The following is a 16,591-nucleotide window of genomic DNA, read 5'->3' on the forward strand; positions in this document are numbered from 1 at the left end:
AAAGGGCCGGTGGTGTAGTGGAGGCTCTACGCAGGTATAAACCGTAAACCCAAAGGGCCGGTGGTGTAGTGGAGGCTCTACGCAGGTATAAACCGTAAACCCAAAGGGCCGGTGGTGTAGTGGAGGCTCTACGCAGGTATAAACCGTAAACCCAAAGGGCCGGTGGTGTAGTGGAGGCTCTACGCAGGTATAAACCGTAAACCCAAAGGGCCAGTGGTGTAGTGGAGGCTCTACGCAGGTATAAACCGTAAACCCAAAGGGCCGGTGGTGTAGTGGAGGCTCTACGCAGGTATAAACCGTAAACCCAAAGGGCCAGTGGTGTAGTGGAGGCTCTACGCAGGTATAAACCGTAAACCCAAAGGGCCAGTGGTGTAGTGGAGGCTCTACGCAGGTATAAACCGTAAACCCAAAGGGCCAGTGGTGTAGTGGAGGCTCTACGCAGGTATAAACCGTAAACCCAAAGGGCCAGTGGTGTAGTGGAGGCTCTACGCAGGTATAAACCGTAAACCCAAAGGGCCAGTGGTGTAGTGGAGGCTCCACGCAGGTATAAACCGTAAACCCAAAGGGCCAGTGGTGTAGTGGAGGCTCTACGCAGGTATAAACCGTAAACCCAAAGGGCCAGTGGTGTAGTGGAGGCTCTACGCAGGTATAAACCGTAAACCCAAAGGGCCAGTGGTGTAGTGGAGGCTATACGCAGGTATAAACCGTAAACCCAAAGGGCCAGTGGTGTAGTGGAGGCTATACGCAGGTATAAACCGTAAACCCAAAGGGCCAGTGGTGTAGTGGAGGCTCTACGCAGGTATAAACCGTAAACCCAAAGGGCCAGTGGTGTAGTGGAGGCTCTACGCAGGTATAAACCGTAAACCCACTTCCTTTTTCAGTGGGCGTTGCGTAATACTCATTGGTTAATCCCTACTGATGCATGTGATAGTAATGTAGTGGAGGAATACGACTTATCAATTCCAGAGCCTTCGGAAAGTATCCAGACCCCTTGACTTTTTACACACTGTGTTACGTTACAGCCTTATTCTAAAATGGATTACATATTTTTTTCCCTCATCAATCTACACAATACCCCCATAATGACAAAGCAAAAACAGTTTTAAAAAATGTGTGTGCAAATGTATTAAAAATAAAAAAACGTATTTACATAAGTATTCAGACCCTTTGCTATTAGACTCGAAATTTAGCTCAGGTGCATCCTGTTTCCATTGATCATCCTTGAGATGTTTCTACAACTTGATTGGAGTCCACCTGTGGTAAATTCAATTGTTTTGCCATGATTTGGAAAGGCACACACCTGTCTATATAAGGTCCAACAGTTGACAGTGTATGTCAGAGCAAAAAACCAAGCCATGAGGTCAAAGTAATTGTCCGTAGAGCTCCGAAACAGGATTGTGTGGAGGCACAGATCCGGTGAAGGGTACCAAAACATTTCTGCAGCATTGAAGGTCCCCAAGAACACAGGGGCCTCCATCATTTTTAATGGAAGAAGTTTGGAACCACCAAGACTCTTCCTAGAGCTGGCCACCTGGCCAAACTGAGCAATCAGGGGAAAAGGGCCTTGGTCAGGGAAGTGACCAAGATTCCGATAGTCACTCTGACAGAGCTCCAGAGTTCCTCTGTGGAGATGGGAGAACTTTCCAGAAGGACAACCATCTCTGCAGTACTCCACCAATCAGGCCTTTATGGTAGAGTGGCCAGACGGAAGCCACTCCTCAGTAAAAGGCAAATGACAGCCCGCTTGGAGTTTGCCAAAAGGCACCTAAAGGACTCTCAGACCATGAGAAACAAGATTCTCTGGTCTGATGAAACCAAGCGTCATGTCTGGAGCAAACCTGGCACCATTCCTACGGTGAAGCATGGTGGTGGCAGCATCATGCTGTGGCAATGTTTTTCAGTGGCAGGGACTGGGAGACTAGTCAGGATCGAGGGAAAGATGAATGGAGCAAAGTACAGAGAGATCCTTTTTTACATGTTTTATTATTATTATTTAATTTTTTCGTGATATCCAATTGGTAGTTACAGTCCCGTACGGACTCGGGAGAGGCGAAGGTCGAGAGCCATGCGTCCTCCGAAACACGACCCGCCAAGCCGCACTGCTTCTTGACACACTGCTCGCTTAACGGGAAGCCAGCCGCACCAATGTGTCGGAGGAAACACCGTACAGCTGGTGACCTGAAGTCAGCGTGCATGCGCCCGGCCGCCACAAGGAGTCGCTAGAGCACGATGGGACAAGGACATCCAATACGCTGGGCCAATTGTACGCCGCCTCATGGGTCTCCCGGTTGCGGCTGGCTGCGATACAACCCGGGATCGAACCCGGATCTGTAGTGATGCCAAATATGGTGATGAGAGGAAGCCCAGTGGCCGGCAGTGGGAGAAGATGGCGCGAGATGGATTTTGGCCGATATTCCGCAATTTTTCTCATGATAAACGGTTGATCTCAATACAGTTTTCTATTTTCAAAACTAGAATCTGTGTCAAACAGAGTGGACTACGTTTTGTAGACTTTAACCTTAGACAAAGTTTCTAATAATTGTGTTGTTTAGGAGTGCAAAGGCGAATTGAGTTATTGCAGAGTAGGCGTTCCCTAACGTAAATATGCAAATAGATTCTAGAACGCGCCAATAGGAGCTCTCTTGCTCCTGCTTGGCTCTGCCCACCTCCTTGCTTGTTCTGCCCACTATGATTAATTTGCTCCTATCGGAAACGACAGGCTCTGGTCTATCTTGGGTTGTACAAGTCTTTAGCCACACAAGTCCAGGTGTGGCTAACGTTAGCCAGCTTGAGCTAGCTGCAGAGATAGAGTTCAAACTCGGTAGCACAGAGTAGACCAATATGCATGTTACTGTTCAATAAAAAATATTTTAAACAATAAATAAAAAAAGAGTACATCAATATGACGTTGAGAAATAATGCATTGTGGGTAGTTTAGAAGATATCCGGAAATAAGTGAATACATATGTAATAATGCTAAAACATAACTGTTTGTACTCAATAGGTAACCAGATCGTGACTACAACTAAGTTACCAAGTCTTTAACCACACTGTGTTGTTACATTGGTGAGTAAAAACTCATGCTTCCTACCCTTTAACTTTTTGTCTGAAAATAAAATCTACATTTTATTCAACTTCGTTACCCACTCCAGTCAGCAGATGGCGATGTGGGACTTTAAGGCTATGCTGCTAGTGTGACGTATAATCTAGTGGACGGGACGCTTCTTTCAACAGCAGCAACAGTTAGTCAGACACCTCGGTAGCTTGCTAGACAAAATAGCCGAACCAATAAAGCTCTTTAGACGCTTTCGTGTATATTAGCCACTGTGTTTTAAACCCACTCCTGTCGTCTAGTTAGTTATCCCATTTAATTTCATATTTACGGTGTTGTTGTTATTGGTCAGCTAGCTGGCTGGTTAAGTTAGCACTAGCCTAGCTAGCTAACATCCCCGACCATGAACTCACTAAGCTACTCTCCTCCTGCTAAAGAAGAGGAGGTCTGCTGGACGGAGAAAGAAGCTCTAGTGAAAGAGGAGGAGGAAGAGGAAGATGTTACAATACAAAAACAAGTAGAGGGTGAAGCTGTTACCGTGAAAGAAGAAGAGAAAGACGTTACAGTGAAAGAAGAGGAAGACGCGTTCAGAGTGAAAGAGGAGGAGGATGTTACAGTGAAAGAAGAGGAAGACGCGTTCAGAGTGAAAGAGGAGGAGGATGTTACAGTGAAAGAAGAGGAAGACGCGTTCAGAGTGAAAGAGGAGGAGGATGTTACAGTGAAAGAAGAGGAAGAAGTGTTCAGAGTGAAAGAGGAGGAGGATGTTACAGTGAAAGAAGATGAAGACGCGTTCAGAGTGAAAGAGGAGGAGGATGTTACAGTGAAAGAAGAGGAGGCTCCCGTGTTTGGAGTGAAAGAGGAGGAGGAGGAGATGACTGTCACATCGAAAAAGGAGGAGGAAGAAGAGGAGGAAACTGGATATCTGGTTCCGGGTTCCCAAAGGCATCTTAAGGCATCCAATGGTTCTAATGATGAACTTAGCAGTAAGATGCTTTTGAGAAACCGAGCCCTGATTAACACTAGTAAGTACTGTCTTGAAAACAGAGACACAAACTCTGCAGTTGTTGAACTGATGTGTGGTGTTAAAGGTGAAATCTGCAGTTGCTACATCCATATTTGGACTTTTAAATTATTTATATATAGCCATTGATTCTTGAAGAATATAACACATGCCTCATGAGCTTAGTTCACCTGTCGTACCCCATCAGAACCTAAAATAAGCCTTTTTTACTCCAATGTTTAGAAACAATGTAAATGTAAACCAACACTGTATCGCCTCAACATGGTTAAAACTATAATGTTGATATCATGGATGGTCAGTCCTTGCATCCATAGGTCTGTCTATGAATGTGAGAGTAGTTACATTTCTCCAGTCCCATCATCATCTTATTACCAAAACAGTGGCAGAATGACAGCTTTGTTATTGTTTGAACTGCAGATTGGTTGATTGATTGATGTGGCTTTTTTAAAGGAACAACCTAGGATTTAAACAGCAACAAAATGGCTGCTCTTAGACTTGGTTTGGTAAACAGCTGAGGGATGGGGGCTGGAGAAATGTAACCACTCTCAAATTCATAGAGAAAGCTATTGTAGCAACCTTAACCCAAAACCTAGCGACCTCATCAAGAAGTTCAGACATCTTGGTATAACAGTTATAAGGTGTTGGCTTGACAGTCTCTGGACCCAGGTTTGAGTCCAGCTCAGGGCTACCCCCTGGAATTCACTACACTATGAATACAAGGACTGGCCGTCCATAAGGTCAAAATCACAGTTTTAACCAAATAGAGGCTATACAGTGTTTGTTTACAAACAGTGGCGTTATATGAGCTTATGTTTTGGTTTCTGATGGGGTAAGACAGTTGAAACATTTGAGGCATTTAAAAGTTATATTCTTAAAGAATCAATGGCTATCCAGTTTATGGGTCTTTCTATATCTGCCAGTGAGGCTTTCCTGTGGGGGTCAAATTGTTGGAGCTGTTGATAAGTCATTGTATAATATTCTGCAAATGTATTTTCATTTTTTTTAGGGCTGACCCTAGTCGACTGGTCGATTGTTTGGTCGATAGGTTGTTTTGTCGACAGAGATTTTTTTAGTCGAGCAGTCGCAAATACACTATATATACAAAAGTATGTGGACACCCCTTCAAATTAGTCGATTCAGCTGTTTCAGCCACAACCGTTGCTGACAGGTGTATAAAATCGAGCACACAGCCATGCAATTTCCATAGACAAACATTGGCAGTAGAATGGCCTTACTGAAGCGCTCAGTGACTTTAAACGTAGCACCGTCATAGGATGCCACCTTTCCAACAAGTCAGTTCGTCAAATTTCTGCCCTGCCAGAGCTGCCCCGGTCAACTGTAAGTGCTGTTATTGTGAAGTGGAAATGTCTAGGAGCAACAACGGCTGAACCGCGAAGTGGTAGGCCACACAAGCTCACAGAACGGGCCCGCCGAGTGCTGAAGCGCGTTCCAAACTGCCTCTGGAAGCAACGTCAGCAGAATAACTGTTAGTCGGGAGCTTCATGAAATGGGTTTCCATGGCCGAGCAGCCGCACACAAGCCCCAGATCACCATGCGCAATGCCAAGTGTCGGCTGGAGTGGTGTAAAGCTCGCTGCTATTGGACTCTGGAGCAGTAGAAAGGCGTTCTCTGGAGTGATCATTCCGACGGACGAATCTGGGTTTAGCGGACGCCCGGAGAACACTACTTGCCCCAATGCATAGTGCCAACTGTAATGTTTGGTGGAGGAGTAATAATTGCCTGGGGCTGTTATTCATGGTTCGGTCCCCTTAGTTCCAGTGAAGGGAAATCTTAACGCTACAGCATACAGTGACATTCTAGACGATTCTGTGCTTCCAACTTTGTGGCAACAGTTTGGGGAAGGCCCTTTCCTGTTTCAGCATGACAATGCCCCTGTGCGTAAAGCGAAGTCCAAACAGAAATGGTTTGTCGAGATCGGTGTGGAAGAACTTGACTTGCCTGCACAGAGCCCTGACCTCAACCCCATCGAACACCTTTGGGATGAATTGGAAGGCCGACTGCGAGCCAGGCCTAATCGCCCAACATCAGTGCCCGACCTCACTAAAGCTCTTGTGGCTGAATGGAAGCAAGTCCCCGCAGCAATGTTCCAACATCTAGTGGAAAGCCTTCCCAGAAGAGTGGAGGCTGTTATAGCAGCAAAGGGGGGACCAACTCCATATTAATGCCTCTGCTTGAAACATGTAGGTATTACAGACGCGGTCAGGGAGACGTTTTAAAATGTCAGTGAAGACTCTTGCCAGCTGGTCAGTGCATGCTCTGAGTACGCGTCCTGGTAATCTGTCTGTGAAGATTAACCTGTTTAACCCCCTTGGAGTCAGTTGACGCAAATTTGCTTCAATCTAAGTAATTTAAGTAATCCATAGTACGACCATCTTAAAACAATTCCATATGTCAGTTTACACCCCCTCCCCCAACGGCTTAGATTTACAGGGGTTAAAGGTCTTACTCACATCGGCTAAGGAGAGAGTGATCATACAGTCGTCCGGAACAGCTGGTGCACAAGACTTTGTGGAGGCCACGGAGATGGCACAGTCCATCGCTCTAACATTTTACATTTTAGTGTACTTTCTCCCGCTTTGGATACTGTCGCTGTCCGCGGTTCTGAATGTAATTATATGCACAAGCACAAAACACCACATCTGTAATGTTAGTCCCGTCTGAATCTGCCATGTCAGTCATTTTTACATGGCAGGAGAGGAACAATTCAAGCCAGAATAACCTACTGTTTTTTGGCAAACTCCAAGGTCCTCTGGTAATACTAGTCCCGTGGGAATCGACATCCCTGTGTTTTGAGAGAAATGAGTTTGACAGGTGTTGCTCACGGTTTGATCAAGGAAAACAATAACTGATTTGATCAATTTAACGAAGTGCTGCTCATAGCCTACATATGAAGGGCCTGCAAGTATCAACTTTCACAGTGGATGATTTTGTTCATATGTTTTGTGGGTATTAATATTTCTAGCCTACAATCATCGATGTTACTACTAATGTGAAAACAAGACAAAATATTACTATTATTGCTCACTTGACTGTCTTAAGACAATTGTCAAATAATTTAACAGATGTCAATTGTTGTACAGCTTCATGGGTACGCTCTGGGCATCACCTTTTACCTCAAATAAACAGTATTTCTGCTGTTGTGGGCCTTTTAACCATCTGTCTGACTTTGTCGTTCACACAGAAGAGAGACGTGACTATCGTGGATCCTCTGGGGAGCCTCAACAACATCATGAAGCTGAGAAGTCAGAGAAGAGTCCCTCCAGATCTGAACACCTCAAGAAACACCAGCGGAAACCCACAGGGAAGAAATCTCACTGCTGCTCTGAGTGTGGGAATATATTCAACTCTTCAGCAGACCTTAAAAGACATATGAGAATCCATACAGGAGATAAACCTTATAGCTGTAATCAATGTGGGAAGAGTTTTACTCACTCAAGCTGCCTGAAGGTACATTTGAGAACACACACTGGAGAGAAACCTTATAGCTGCGATCAATGTGGGAAGAATTTTACTTCATCTAGCCAGCTGACTATACACCAGAGAACACACACAGGAGAGAGACCGTACCGCTGCTCTGACTGTGGGAAGAGTTTTGTTTCGTCCCAATATTTAGAATCACACCAGAGAACACACACAGGAGAGAAACCTTATAGCTGTGATCAATGTGGGAAAAGTTTTAATCACTCAAGCAACCTGATGGTACATTTGAGAACACACACTGGAGCAAAACCTTATAGCTGTGATCAATGTGGGAAGAATTTTGCTTCATCTAGCCAGCTGACTATACACCAGAGAACACACACAGGAGAGAAACCTTACCACTGCTCTGACTGTGGAAAGAGTTTTGTTTCCTCCCAATATTTAAAATCACACAAGAGAACACACACAAGAGCGAAGCCTTACCACTGCTCTGACTGTGGGAAGAGTTTTGTTTCGTCCAAATATTTAGAATCACACCAGAGAACACACACAGGAGAGAAGCCTTATAGCTGTGATCAATGTGGGAAGAGTTTTACTCACTCAAGCAACCTGATGGTACATTTGAGAACACACACAGGAGAGAAACCTTATAGTTGCGATCAATGTGGGAAGAGTTTTACTTCATCTAGCCAGCTGACTATACACCAGAGAACACACACAGGAGAGAAACCTTACCACTGCACTGACTGTGGAAAGAGTTTTGTTTCATCCCAACGTTTAAAATCACACCAGAGAACACACACAGGAGAGAAACCTTATAGCTGTAATCAATGTGGGAAGAGTTTTACTCACTCAAGTAACCTGATGGTACATTTGAGAACACACACTAGAGAGAAACCTTATAGCTGTGATCATTGTGGGAAGAGTTTTACTCAGCCAAACATCCTGATGTCACATCAGAGAACACACACAGGAGAGAAACCTTATAGCTGTGATCAATGTGGCAAGAGATACGCTGGTAAAAGAACTCTGATTAAACATCAGAAAGTACATACATGAAGGAGTTGTTTCATGATATCAATTAAATAATGTCACAATGTTTTAACATTGTTGTATGACTATTTTAATGAATTTCACAATGTAGAACCCTAAACGTTTGCCCCCTGTTCTATTGATTTCAACGTGATATGAATATTACCCTCATCGGGAAAAATTCAGGCTCTGAAATGAGTTGTGTTACACTTACCACGTTGGCGACCCACTTGAATCAAAATGCAACACTTCTAAATGTATCTAGCTGTTTTCTACAAATTGTCCTCTGACCAGTGATGTACACATTATTCCCAGATTCTGTGTGGTTTTTGAGCTGTTAGTTTTAACAGGACGTGCAACCTCATCTCCCCCCTCCCCAATTGATTTCAACGTGATATCGATATGAGTGATGACAAATAAGTGTTGCGTTTCTCTTCCTTTTGGGGACCGCTAAATTTAAATGCATCCCTCCAAAATGTAGCTGACTGTCTTCTGCAGGTTGTCCTCTAACCAGTTAAGTAAAAGATATCGCCCGTTTCCATGTGTATTTCTTTGTTGTGTTAGTTTCAACAGCACATACAACCTGATTTTCCCCCCTAATCGATATTAGTGATTTATTGCCACTTGTCAAAACGACAGTGTTTTTGGTGCTTGTGCAGTTAATAAGGTGGTTGTTTAAATAAATACAAGTATTATGATTACTATTGTGGAACATGTTTGTGTCGATAGTACATGTTATGTTTAGGTTTTCCATTTATCACAAACTATTTCTGCATATTGGTTATTGATTTGGACACGTTAAAACTGTGTTTTGACATTGGGCAGTATCCCACCTTGCAAAATATAGTTGAAAAGACGTTGAAAAGAAGACTATGCTCGAGGTCCAATCTACGTTTGGTTTTGGTTGAAAGTTAAAGTTAAAAATATGTATTTTTTAGGTCGTTGTTTCAACGACTTGAAAACAACTTAATTTCAACGTACTTGCAGCCTATAAACATTGACGCAAGATAACACATGCGTCTATGAACTGTTTTATTAACAATCTTACATCACTCCAGTATTTTCTTCACAACATTCAAGTGCTAATTGTCTTTATTCCACTACTGAAGAAGCATGACTCAAATCACCTACTCATATTTCAAACATCCAGCCTGACAAAATATACATTTTTAATTATTCCATGCCTCCCTATTGGAAATGAATTATTGCCAATACATATTAACAAAGGGGGTGTACATTCGGTTTTGATATTTCATAATATTTCCATTTCATGTAACATTTAGTAATCATAATAATTTATGTGATTAACAGATTTTTTTTGTTGCACAATTATATTGTTTACAAACAGTGTAGTAAAACCAGCTGATATTTTGGGCTGGATATTACATCATATTCTTACTGTTTTAACCAATGTTATTTCCTTAGATGCTCTTTAGTCTTTCAGCTTTTATTGATATTCTTTAGTTTTTTATCCACTGTTTGTTGTCTAGTAAATATTTCCGTTTTTATTTTCATAGCTTTTATTCATTTTTTCCTGTGAATTGCGTTGCATTTCATGTCTGAAATGTGCTATATAAATTATACTGAACAAAAATATAAACGCAACAACGTAAAGTGTTGGTCCCATGTTTCATGAGCTGAAATAAAAGATCCCAGAAATGTTCCATACTCACAAAAAGCTACTTTCTCTCAAATGTTGTTCACATCCCTGTTAGTGAGCATTTCTCCTCCTTTGCCATAATAATCCATCCACTTCACAGCTGTGGCATATCAAGAAGCTGATTAAACAGCATGATCATTACACAGGTGCATCTTTGTGCTAGGCACAATAAAAGGCCACTTTAAAATATGCAGTTTTATCACACAATGCAATGCCACAGATGACTAGAGTTTTGAAGAAGCGTGCAATTGGCGTGCTGACTGCAGGAATGTCCACCAGAGTTGTTGCCAGAGAATTGAATGTTAATTTCTCTACCATAAGCCGCCTCCAACGTTGTTTTAGAGAATTTGGCCGTACGTCCAACCGGCCTCACAACTGCAGAGCACATGTATGGCGTCGTGTGGGTGAGCGGTTTGCTGATGTCAACAGAATGCCCCATGGTGGGGTTATGGTATGGGCAGGCATAAGCTACGGACACAATTGCATTTTACCGATGGCAATTTAAATGCCAAAGATACCGTGACGAGATCCTGACGCCAATTTTGAGGCCCTTTTTTTTGCGCCGCCTCATGGGTCTCACAGTCACGGTAGTCTGTGACACCGCCTGGGATCGAACCCGGGTCTGTAGTGACGCCTCATGGGTCTCACAGTCACGGCAGGCTGTGACACCGCCTGGGATCGAACCCGGGTCTGTAGTGACGCCTCATGGGTCTCACAGTCACGGCAGGCTGTGACACCGCCTGGGATCGAACCCGGGATTGTAGTGACGCCTCATGGGTCTCACAGTCATAACTCTTAATAAAAATGTGAAATGGAACAATTGAATACATTACAATCAACAGAGGTTCATAAATTATACTGACTTTTTACTAAGAGTTATCCAAAGAAATATTGATTCAAATCCTGACACTGAGTCAGTATAATTTATGAACCTCTGTTGATTGTAATGTATTTAATTGTTCCATTTCCAGTGTTGCTTCCGTCCCTCTCCTCGCCCCTACCTGGGCTTGAACCGGGGATCCTCTGCACACATCGACAACAGTCACCCTCGAAACACCGTTACCCGTCGCGCCACAAAAAGCCAGCGGCCCTTGCAGAGCAAGCGAAACAACTACTTCAAGGTCTCAGAGCCAGTGATGTCACCGATTGAAACGCTGCTAGTGCGCACCGCTAACTAGCTAGCCATGTCACACCGGTTACATCAGCATTGTCAACGCTGGGAGAACAAGTACAGGTAACAAGTAAGATGACCTGGCAGAATAGACAGGCTCTGGATTGGCTCCTAGCAGAAAAAGGCGGAGTCTGTGTTATGTTCGGAAGCGAGGGCTGCACTTTTAGTCCTAATAATACTGCCCCAGGAGGAATATTCTCTGAGGCAATGATCAAGCTCAAAGGATTGAAACAGGAAGTCAAGATAATACCTCCCCAGGAGGAATATTCTCTGAGGCAATGATCAAGCTTAAAGGATTGAGACAGGAAGTCAAGATAATACTCCCCCAGGAGGAATATTCTCTGAGGCAATGATCAAGCTTAAAGGATTGAGACAGGAAGTCAAGATAATACTCCCCCAGGAGGAATATTCTCTGAGGCAATGATCAAGCTTAAAGGATTGAGACAGGAAGTCAAGAATAAAGCTGGGCAGGACACGTGTGCCTGGGATTGGCTGGTTCTTGACATTTGGAAAACGGGGAGCAATGTTCACTAAAAATGGCAATGATAATAAGCATAGCACTGGTAGTAACGGGAATAGTCTTTTTGCTGTTTGTTGCCATTGCTGAAAACCCAGTTGATCAGAACCACGGTGAAACAAATGACTGTGAGGAGAACGACCATAAGGACTGGAACCCGAATGGACATGAACATGACAGAGGGGATCCCAGTTACCAGGGAAACCAGGACACTATACGAATTCTAATGGGAAGCAACGTCAAAGGAGGACCACTTGACTGCCCTTACGGAAACCCAGAATGTCTTTTATAGGGTGGTGGCAGGAGGAGGGGCTTGTCATGACTACAAGGACCAGCAACAGCTGGAGAAACCTGGACTTACAGATATTCATCCTCCCATACTTATATATCCTGTTCCATATTCCTTTTGTGGTGATAATGACTATAATAAGCAAACATAGATGAAGCATTAGTTAAGGGAACTAGGTGAGGTAACATTTTAAATGGATTTTGGTGTTGGAACTGGGAGTCCCATATGGGGGACGCCTGAGGAAAACCAGGAATCCTAAAAAAGATAGACTACGCCTCTCTCATGTCTTAACCTATGTAGTAGATGTATGTAACAAAGGGTTTTCCGGTTACGAGTGTCCACGGACATGTCTCTTAATCCCCTAAACAAGGTTCTGCTTAGATTCAGAAGTCGGTTGTTAGGGAAGTAAACAGGTTCTGCTTAGATTCAGAAGTCGGTTGTTAGGGAAGTAAGCAGGTTCTGCTTAGATTCAGAAGTCGGTTGTTAGGGAAGTGAACAGGTTCTGCTTAGATTCAGAAGTCTGTTGTTAGGGAAGTAAACAGGTTCTGCTTATATTCAGAAGTCGGTTGTTAGGGAAGTAAACAGGTTCTGCTTAGAGTCAGAAGTCGGTTGTTAGGGAAGTAAACAGGTTCTGCTTAGATTCAGAAGTCGGTTGTTAGGGAAGTAAACAGGTTCTGCTTGTCACGATCGTCGTAGTAATGAGTAGACCAAGGCGCAGCGTGAGAAACAAACATGACTTTAATTAGTTAAAGTTTCTAAACAAAACAAAACACGACTCGTGAAGTCCACGGTGACAATGACCGAACACGGAACAAAAACCCACAAACCCAAAGTGAAACACAGACAGTTAAATATGGCTCCCAATCAGAGACAACCAGCAAACAGCTGACACTCGTTGCCTCTGATTGGGAGTCACTCAGTCAAACATAGAAAATGACGAACTAGAACACCCAACATAGAAACAGAACACATAGAATGAACACACCCTGGCTCAACATAATGAGTCCCAGAGCCAGGGTGTGACACTGCTTAGATTCAGAAGTCTGTTGTTAGGGAAGTGTCCGAAATGGAGAGCAAGCATTACTAGACCTTGTAAACATTAATACATTATATTATGAGAAATAATATTAGAAATAATACACTACTTCATGTATTGCTTATTCAATTGCAAGATAACTGTCTTAAATATACATTATGGTTGAAACAGAGCTGCATTATTGTTGTGTATTTTTAATGTGTTTGGATACTGACACTTATATTTTATTTTGAGTAGAAACATTTATGTTGTTACCTTTGGAATTGGTAATGTTTGAAAGTATAACCTTAGTGCTTTATATCGTAAACATGGTTGTTCTTATGTTAGTCACTACATATCCCTGTATTCATATATTAGTCACTATATCCATTTGTAAAGATGTGGGACCAATAAAGTCCCAGAGTGGGGATAAGATGGGAATTATTCAGTGGACCATACAGTAGTTACATCTCTTCAGACTCAGACTACAGATAAACATAGTTAATCACAACATGACCAACACGGAGCTAAAAAAAAGAGATGTTATTTTTAAAATTTTTATATATTGTAAAGTGGTTGTCCCACTGGCTATCATAAGGTGAATGCATCAATTTGTAAGTCGCTCTGGATAAGAGCGTCTGCTAAATGACGAAAATGTAAATGTTAATCACAACATGACGAACACGGAGCCAGAGTTAAACATGGGTACATCTCTGTTGCTAGGCAAGAACTTAATTGGTTCCTCTCACTGGTGTAGTTACTGCCCTGCCTGGTATACAGTTGAAGTCGGAAGTTTACATACACCTTAGCCAAATACATTTAAACTCAGTTTCACAATTCCTGACATTTAATCCTAGTAAAAATTCCCTGTCTTAGGTCAGTTAGGATCACCACTTTATTTTAAGAATGTGAAATGTCAGAATAAAAGTAGAGAGAATGATTTATTTCAGCTTTTATTTCTTTCATCACATTCACAGTGGGTCAGAAGTTTACATACACTCAATTAGTATTTGGTAGCATTGCCTTTAAATTGTTTAACTTGGGTCAAACGTTTCGGGTAGCCTTCCACAAGCTTCCCACAATAAGTTGGTTGAATTTTGGCCCATTCCTCCTGACAGAGCTGGTGTAACGGAGTCAGGTTTGTAGGCCTCCTTGCTCGCACACACTTTTTCAGTTCTGCCCACAAATGTTCTATAGGATTGAGGTCAGGGCTTTGTGATGGCCACTCCAATACCTTGACTTTGTTGTCCTTAAACCATTTTGCCACAACTTTGGAAGTATGCTTGGGGTCATTGTCCATTTGGAAGACCCATTTGCGACCAAGCTTTAACTTCCTGACTGCTGTCTTGAGATGTTGCTTCAATATATCCACATACTTTTCCTTCCTCATGATGCCATCTATTTTGTGAAGTGCACCAGTCCCTCCTGCAGCAAAGCACCCCCACAGCATGATGCTGCCACCCCCGTGCATCACGGTTGGGATGGCGTTCTTCAGCTTGCAAGACCCCCTTTTTCCTCCAAACATAACGATAGTTATTATGGCCAAACAGTTCTATTTTTGTTTCATCAGACCAGAGGACATTTCTCCAAAAAGTACGATCTTTGTCCCCATGTGCAGTTGCAAACCGTAGTCTGGCTTTTTTATGGCGGTTTTGGAGCAGTGGCTTCTTCCTTGCTGAGCGGCCTTTCAGGTTATGTCGATATAGGACTCATTTTACTGTGGATATAGATACTTTTGTACCTGTTTCCTCCAGCATCTTCACAAGGTCCTTTGCTGTTGTTCTGGGATTGATTTGCACTTTTCGCACCAAAGTATGTTCATCTGTAAGAGACAGAACGCGTCTCCTTCCTGAGTGGTATGACAGCTGCGTGGTCCCATGGTGTTTATACTTGCGTACGATTGTTTGTACAGATGAACGTGGTACCTTCAGGCGTTTGGAAATTGCTCCCAAGGATGAACCAGACTTGTGGAGGTCTACAATTTTTTTTCTGAGGTCTTGGCTGATTTCTTTTGATTTTCCCATGATGTCAAGCAAAGAGGCACTGAGTTTGAAGGTAGGCCTTGAAATACATCCACAGGTACACCTCCAATTGACTCAAATTATGTCAAATAGCCTATCAGAAGCTTCTAAAGCCATGACATCATTTTCTGGAATTTTCCAAGCTGTTTAAAGGCACAGTCAACTTAGTGTATGTAAACTTCTGACCCACTGGAATTGTGATACAGTGAATTATAAGTCTGTAAACAATTGTTGGAAAAATGACTTGTGTCATGCACAAAGTAGATGTCCTAACCGACATGCCAAAACTATAGTTTGTTAACAAGACATTTGTGGAGTGGTTGAAAAACAAGTTTTAATGACTCCAACCTAAGTGTATGTAAACTTCCGACTTCAACTGTACATACACACACACACACCCACACACATAAAGTGTGTCTCAAATGGCTCCCTGTTCCCTATATAGTTCACTACTTTTGACCAGAGCTCTATGGGGATAGGATGCCGTTTGGGATACCAGTACATACAGGTAGAGTACAGTAGTAAATATACCCAGTATAATATAGACATCTCTCTTCATACCTCAACGAGTTTTAATGACTCCCACCTGTAAGTGTCTGTAAACTTCCGACTTCTCTTTTCATCTGACCTGTCTTCAGGTCTAATTCCTCGCTCCTCTCTAATCCACGTGTCACGATCGTCAAAAGGAGCAGACCAAAGCGCAGCGTGTTGAGCGAACATCGTAGACTTTATTATTAAAGAAACCACGATAAAAACAACAAACCAAAAATGACGAAAGTGAAGTCCAAATCTGACACTGACTAAACAGGATCAAGGAAACAAAAACCCACAACTAACACAAGAAAACCTACAGCTTAAATATGGCTCCCAATCAGAGATAACGAGCCGACAGCTGACACTCGTTACCTCCGATTGGGAGTCATTAACTACAAACAAGGAAACACAACCACAACCTAGAAATAGACACAACAGAACTCCCCACATAGAAATAACCGTGACAGACCTGCAAACATAAAAAATCACCCAAAACCCAACAAAACAACATACACCCTGGCTCAAATACACAAGTCCTGGAGCCAGAGTGTGACAGTACCCCCCCCTAAAGGTGCGAACTCCGGGCGCACCAGCATACAGTCTAGGGGAGGGTCTGGGTGGGCGTCTGTCCACGGTGGCGGTTCTGCCCCTGGTCGTGGTCCCCATCCCACCTTAGTCACCACCCGCTTCCCTAGCCTCCTCCACATGACCACCCCCCAACTAAACCCCACTGGGTTAAGGGGCGGCACCGGACTAAGGGGCAGCACCGGACTAAGGGGCAGTATCGGACTAAGGGGCAGTACCAGGCTGAATGGCGGATCCCGGCTGGTCGGCTCTG

Source organism: Coregonus lavaretus, assembly GCF_964263955.1.
Source record: "Coregonus lavaretus genome assembly, contig: HAP1_SCAFFOLD_135, whole genome shotgun sequence".
NCBI lineage: Eukaryota > Metazoa > Chordata > Actinopteri > Salmoniformes > Salmonidae > Coregonus > Coregonus lavaretus.